The following is a 7,943-nucleotide window of genomic DNA, read 5'->3' on the forward strand; positions in this document are numbered from 1 at the left end:
CGATACGACACGTATACTTTGTATATAAGATATTAAGTTTCATAGATGAGTCGTGAGTATTTTCTTATGTATAGAAGGCTTTCATAAAAAGTTGTTAACTTTACTTATATAAAACATCATTACCCACCGCTGGACATGGCACTCCTCCATATACTTTCAATAGGATCTGTGGGAATCGAGTTATGTTCCCAGTCACACTTCCTATTTGTTACAACAATATATTTTAAATATTAATATATAAATACGTAAAGTGCCATAATTAGTTTAGTTAAACAATATATCAAGTGTCAAAGACCTTTAATTTTATATGAGATTGTTCGGCGAATGATAATCTCCGGGGACCATTAGCGCTAGTTCCCCTAAAACAATTTTCGAAGCTTAATCAATGTGAATAAACGCTTTATTAAAATATAAATGCATTTTGAAATGGGTATACCGCGCTGCGAAATATTTTATACAATGTTATAATATTTTGGGGTGATATAACAATGGAGCTCTTTTTAAAATTTAGTACGGCGTTTGAATAACGAAACCTGCTGGACATATTTTATCAAATAAAACATTCTCATTTAGACAAATATCAATCAATTTTAACAATTCTTTTCGTATCATAAAAAAACAATAAACAAAAATTATTTATTTCTTTGAAAATTAAAATCAACTTTTTCTTTCATGAGTATAATGCTATCATCACTACTTGTGTTTGTTATTTCACCATCCTCAGCATAAATAGCAGTCGAATCAATGTGCGAATAAATAGCTGACGTGATAGTTTTTTTTAAAGTAATAATATGTAGAATCATACATAATAATATATAAAATATATAGAAACGGTGAAAAGTTATATAAGAATAACACGTGTAATAAAATATGCGTGAGTCCAGACTATATTCACTACCATGGAGTAATAAAGTTACACTAAAATTGACAGAGCAAAAACGCTGCATCGTGGTTTTCAATATAAAAAATGTTTTGTATGTAAACAATGTATTAATGTATACAAATTAAAGATACTTCACATTAAATGATTTATTAACTTGCTGTGAATACTCTCTCTGTGCGCAACTTCTTCTTCGGACTCTACTTCTCTTTTTACTTTATCTATTATATTGCCTTAAAGGTACGCAAATTTCTTCTTGAGGAGGCAAAGGGTGACAGTTGCCTAGCCTAAAGTTCGACTACGTATCTTGCACGAGGGCTACCACAAAAGCTTAGACTCGGGTCTTTTCATCACACGTAATATTACTAGGCTGGGCGACCATCTAACTCTTAGATCTCAAGTCAGGCGCTCCATGCAGTAACATAGGGAAGAGCCACCTGCCCCCAAAAAGGATCACGGCTGGCACTCTTTGTACTCGTACGTATAGCATTCCGACTCTGGACACTGTGTCTGACCTGGACTTTATCAGTTGATTTTGAATAACTGACCATTACACGTATTTCATATGTACCTTTTTTAGTCAACACAGATCGTCTTCAACCTTTTCCACTATTCTTTTCATTCGTCTGCTACCATGTGCAACCTCTTTCCTTTAACCTTCTTTAAAACGTCATCCAAGTTTTTTTAGTTGTCTGCATCATCTTCTTTCTTCCGCTCTGGTTGACTGTTTAACATCATATGTTCGTTCATTTTATTTTATGTAGTATGCTTTGACTTTTTTCCTTGTACTGTTACTAATCAAAATAATAACTGTACTAATCGTCCTAAAATTACGTCTCATTTTTCTATTGAAATTGATTTTAAGTTAAATTTTTTAAAAAATCTTCAAATCTGTATAGTTTTAAAGTGTGCCAAATTTTCTTAATTCCAGCGTGGTGTTTCCTATTTCTCTTTGAAATGTTTTTCAATTATTTAAATTGACCTATATCCGTGAAAAATTCGGAACTTTTTGGGAGTTACTTTTTTAGAAAAATTCGTAACCTTTTTGATGTAATTTTCTAATTATAATAAAAAGTTAATGTAAGTTTTCCGGAGTGGAACGGTATTCGTTTTTTTAATGATTCATTAGATTTAATTAATTTCTTACTAATGTAGGTCATGGCACAAAAAACACTTGTTTTGGTTTTAATTTAATAAACAGAGGCGATCATATACATCATTGTCATCAGTCATAACTGTTATTTTAATTTAATAGTAATATCACAAGCTTATTTTTCCACATATAGTATTATTTAGTTTGTAGACTTGATTGAGAAAGGCTTCCACGCGCTTATACAATATGTCGAAGTCTAATCAACTAATGTAACTGTATTATGTTAACCGAGATGATTGTGTAAAATAAATCTCTTTAAGATAAGTCGAAAGCAAATACCAGAATTAAAAAATATAAAAATTATAAATAACAGTTATTTATTGAAACTTAAGAGAACTCATTTTGATCATCGACTACTTTATAAAATGTATTTCATCTTTAATATCGAATGGATTCAGGCGTTACTTTGCAGAAGTCCATCTTAAGTAAGAAAAGCACTAATATATAGCTACTTCCGCTATGTAGCAGTAGTCGTGCAATAAAGTGCACCGCCCGCCAGCCTGCTGATAAATGCGCATGCGGCAAACAATGCGAATTACACAACTACCACCGTTAAATCACTCAACACATGTTTCACCCCTCCACGGGACATCTTCATGAGTAATGTTACACCGATTAGTGCCAAACACAGAGTTAGTGACTTGGTTCTTTTCTTATTTAGGATGGACTTTCGCAAAATAACTCCTGAATCCATTAGATATGTGAGCTTGGACGTCCATATGGCATGGTTATTGCTGACAGTGTCTTTAGGTCTCGTATTGTATTATCTGGTTTTATATTTAGTTATATTGTCGTGGGTTCCAAATCAATAGGAGCACACAGCTTTGTCTTCTGTTCAATTTTTTGAGCATATCTTAACTTAAATAATCACAAAAACTAGTTTTGGTATGAATCTAATTTCTAATACGTTTAGAATAAATACGTGGGCAACGTGGATCATGTGTAACGTACGTACGCACGTGTAAATACGGCTTTATATACCAAGTTATAATAAGTATGTTTGTCAAATTAAGAACGAAAAAATTGATATAAAAATTTTAGATAATTTTTCTTTCTCATTAAGAAGGTTGCCTTTGATTATTTTTGAACAAATGGCTACAGATTAACTATCTACGTTTGGCCTAAGCTAATAAGTCGCAGGTGTGATAAGAAATGATCAATTAGGGTCTCTGTCTCCCATAATTAGGGTGATAAACCTAATTGGTCTAATCAATGTGTAAATAGATTTGCAGGCATTGTTACCTTCAACGCGTCGTTAGGCAAATGGTTAGGTTCAAGTTCGAATTTTATGCTTTAATATCTTCGTGAATTGTAAAACATATTTATTTACCGACTATATTTTTGTCATTTATTATTAAATATTAAAGAAAACAGGACAATAGAATCTAACAATAGACTAAGAATAATATTTTAAAAGACCTTTGATTCTACGAGAGAATACTACACGATATTCAATAATAATAAAATATTTGTTTAGAAAGACATGAATTACTCAGAATATATCTTAAAAGACTTTTAATTTTTAGTGTGACTTGTTAAGAATGAAGAAAAATAAAGGCGTTTGGTTCCAATACTGTGTTTCTAAATATTTGTGTTAAAATAGATCCTAATTCTATAAAAAAATTCGATCCTAGGAGCGTGATAATAAGAGCTGCGTTGCTGAAAATATTTGTAGTATAAATATTTATACATATATATATACACATGTGTGCGCGTGTGCACGTGTATGTGCATGTGTGTGCGTGTTTGCGTGTGTGTGTGTGAGTGCGCGCGCGTTTGTGTGTGTATATACTTATAAAAAAAAAATTCGTTATTCGAACAGTTTTTACAACAGTTCATACATATTGATTTAATTTTCTTAGAATAGAATATATAAATAAAAGTTAATATAAACGTCTTATAGATAGGTTGTACATAAATATAACAAACAGTTTAATCGTCTTAGAGATAAAATACTTCGTATATTTTTTGTATTGATATATTTTTAAAGCTGTTCAGACAGCACTTATGCAAGAGTGCGAACGATTATCGAGTGCTGTCGGTCAAATAACCCCGCCCGCCTCACGTGTAGGGCGCCGCGCAGCGTCTCATCACGGCTAGATAGATTTCACGTAGTGCGAAGGTCTCATTAAGAATTTACTATATGAATCACCTTATGAAGTGAATTCTATGTATTAATATTAGAAAATATCTTTAACTAACACTTTTAAAAACAATAATATTGTGAATTCAAAAAGATTTAAAAGTAATCCACCAAGTTATGATAGTGTAAATAGATTAATATATTATAGCAACAGGCGTTGTATTCACATCAAGTAAATATCAATTGATAAAGTTTTTTATAAAGGATATATATGTCATTTATTTTGTAATAATATGATTCACGTGTATAAATAAAAGTTAAAAAAAGATAAAGTATCTATTTAAAAAAAAAATATTTAAAAAAAACTATGAAACATCGAATAGAAATTGTGATGTAATAAAAACTGTAATATAAAAAAGATTTTTATCACATCTTTATGAGTTCCTCGCGGGGAATAAATTTATTGTATAATTGCTTTTTGCCGCTGGCAATTACGTTGTCCGGGACAGATGAAGAATTTTCCTCTCTAATTTAAATGCTGCTCCAATAACTGAAATTATCCGAATGCTGACAGTTTTATACTACGATATTAAGAAGAAAGTAACATAGCTCAAAAATTGTGAAATTTATTTATTATTTCTGGAATTTTTTTTGACTATGTGTTTGGCACTAATCGGTGTAACATAACTCCTGAAGATGCCCCGTGGAGGGGTGAAACACGTGTTGGGTAATTTGGTGGTGGCGGTTGTGTGATTCGCATTGTTTGCCGCATACGCATTTATCAGCGGGCTGGCGGGCGGTGCATTTCATTGCACGACTACCACTGCATGTGCGGAAGTGGCTAAATATTGGTCCTTTTCTTACATAGGATGGACTTCCGCGAGGTAACGCCTGATTCCATAAAATTTCTGGAAATGTTTATACACTCATATATACGTAGTATTATATAGGTAGTTATTTTACTGTCGAGATGAATGAGCAACTGTGATATATCTGCAAATTGGAATATATCAAGCACCAACATTACGTCATAATTGAAAATGAAAATATCGCCACTTTTTAAAAATTACCACAGGGGATTTCCACTCGACATCTGAAATGGAAAGTAAATCTGCACTATCTTTAAAATCTACAACAGTGTAACGATGTTCTATAAATATTCGCACTGGTCAGTGTATTTGGTGCGATGGTAATATACAGCAGACAGCGAGGCCGTGTTTATAAGGATTTGTTATATCTATCGAACACGAATAGACAATCTTTCCGTCTCTAACTGCACAATTAACATTCGCGTCGATATATCAATTGTTTATTCTTAAAGATTCATGTAAACCGATATATAATTTACGCAAAATGAATCACCTGTCACGAAATAAACCCTTTTTGTTTTCTCGTGTGGAAATCCTGCATGGGTTACCCCTCGGGGAAACGAATTGTTTATGCCGGACTCCTACCAGTTAAAACTACGAGAACGCTTCTCTCCTCTAGCGTGTGCTGAGCCGTATTTACTTCGCTATCATAATGGTCAAGAGTTTCGTTTCAAGGCGTTATATGTTTTATCCTGTTAATAGGAGAGTGCTCGAGCTGTATATAACAATACACACTATAAAATTGAAAACAAATCGACATAAATGACAGAAATAGTTACAAAAAAATGTTTATTGAAAATTATAGCTGGTGTGTAAATTATAGCTAGTATAGTGTACGCTAAAAAAAGTAGGTATTAATAGTTTTTATTTGGTATCCAGACTGAATTGAGAATCGGACCCCTTTGATTTATAGCGACTGTTCTGTAACAATAGGACAAAGAGATATGGGTAGGTAGGATAGGTGATCATGTGAAAAGATTGAAAAAGGTGAATAGCCGAAAGAGACTCTACTTTTAAAAAAATATTTTTTTTTATTTTAGTGTTTGTCACATAAACACCACGTTTTAAATTTGTCTTCAAAATTCATTTTAAATACTCGGATTTAAAATACATAGCTTTACATCTATATTTTACACCAGAGTGTCTTGAAGTAAATATAATTACATTGAACTATGTTTTTAATAGAAATATACAATATCATAACTTAACATAACGTCTTAGCGATAGCACCAAAATTGTTCAAACAAAAACATTGCGTCGAGTTTGAAAATTACGGTGAACTTTTTAGCGTATTTAATATTAAAAAACTCGTATAAAATTTAAGTCTATTATCCTAATTATAGGGCAAATATTTAAAGTTACAACCCCTGTCTAGCTGTTTATAATAAACAATATGTCAGAGCTAGAGAATCTAATCAGTAAGTTGATTTTAAATAAGTTAACTTAATTAAACGAATGCTTTAACCACAAGAAACATCGGAACTGGAAGCTCTATATTGGCCTAGTTCAATTGTTTTATTGTAAGTAAAAAAACTACACTATTTAAATTCTACTACAATTTTAATGATAATATTGTCCATAGATGTCGCTCTTACAAATAAGTTAAAATTACTGGTATCATTGTACTTACGTTGTTCTCTTCGTTTATATATAAGTTATAACTGGTTATTACAGTGTTATATAAAGACGAAGATTCCGTTTGACAAGTAAAAAAACAAAAGCAGAGATATAAGTCGCGGAAAGTTGCCGGATACGGGGAGTGCAAGCATTTTATTACGTGTATTAATTAAATAAACTTGTAATAATATTGCTACATAAAAAGCCGCCATATGTGAAAGTTCCCGCGAACGTCGTCACAACGCTCGACCGTTTGCTCGTCTCGCCCACTCGTCTCGCTCACTCGCACGGCGTGCACTATACGCGCTCTTGCTTGCGCCTTGGTAGGCAGCCAAGGCGCAGCACGTGCGCCCGCGGCTGTTACAGTTCTCGGGGAGTCGGATTTGAACTAGGAAACGATGCGCAACCGTTTGTAGGCGCATTATTCATTCGCGCACAAATTATGTTAATTATTCAATAAACGTTTTTTTTATTCTTTCAGGGAGATGGTTACAGTTTTGTAAACGATAAGTATTTATAACGTAGAACGATGTCAGTAACATCGCAATTCCCCTGACATGAATATTTAATGAGAATGAAGTTTCATGGATAAACTTTGAAGCCCTAACTCGAGGCCATTGTTTTCGGCGTCCAGTTTAAATTGTGTTTTGGCATTTATAATTAATGTTTGCTTCGGGACTCTATGGTATATTTACAAAGTATTTGAGTTGCTCCACACACATTATTGGATCATCATGATATTTTCCCTACACACGCTCCCTTTTTTATTAGCGATTCGCCTTTGAGATTGATAGAATCCTTGTAATTTAGTCAATTAGACGATACGACTAGTTTTCTAGAACTTTCTTTTTAAACCACATTGCTCTGATAGCTTGCTTTAGAGAAAAATAATTCAATTTCCAAACTGAACTTTGCCATTATGCTCCAGTTTGCCCGATGTGCCAAATCAAATGCCGGATACTAAAATGATGAAATTAATTTTTATTTATTTGAAATTGTCCGTATATATGTTTTATTATAATTAGATCTATACTTATATTAGTCATGGGTTTGTTAAACAGTTAAACAATTGTAGATGATGTATTGTGGTAAAAATAAATTGAAAAATACAGTAGATGTTAAATTCCTATAAATTGTTACTAATTTATTTCAAAAAACGTCTCACTGGTCATTGTTTTAGAATAACAGGCAGAGATTGGTGATGAATGCTTCATAACCCGTGTTAATTTTTGTTCATCATTATTTCAGTCGTACGTCATTATTGGCCAAGGACCCTATTTATTAATTCACAATAGGGGTATCCTCCGACTTTGTCAAGGTCGTCTGTAAACCTTATTGCCC

The 7,943-nt window shown here is 32.6% G+C and overlaps 1 pseudogene; it reads right to left on the bottom strand.

Moving 5' to 3' along the window:
- Positions 1–4,022: 4,022 nt before the first annotated feature.
- LOC137929063 (small nucleolar RNA U3) lies at positions 4,023–4,203 on the bottom strand (annotated as a pseudogene).
- Between the last annotated feature and the right edge of the window lie 3,740 nt (positions 4,204–7,943).

The sequence above is a fragment of the Battus philenor genome, unplaced genomic scaffold (genome assembly GCF_028537555.1).
Source record: "Battus philenor isolate CCGP_79_NKW_IND1 unplaced genomic scaffold, ilBatPhil1.0.hap1 SCAF_4, whole genome shotgun sequence".
Taxonomy (NCBI): Eukaryota; Metazoa; Arthropoda; class Insecta; order Lepidoptera; family Papilionidae; genus Battus; species Battus philenor.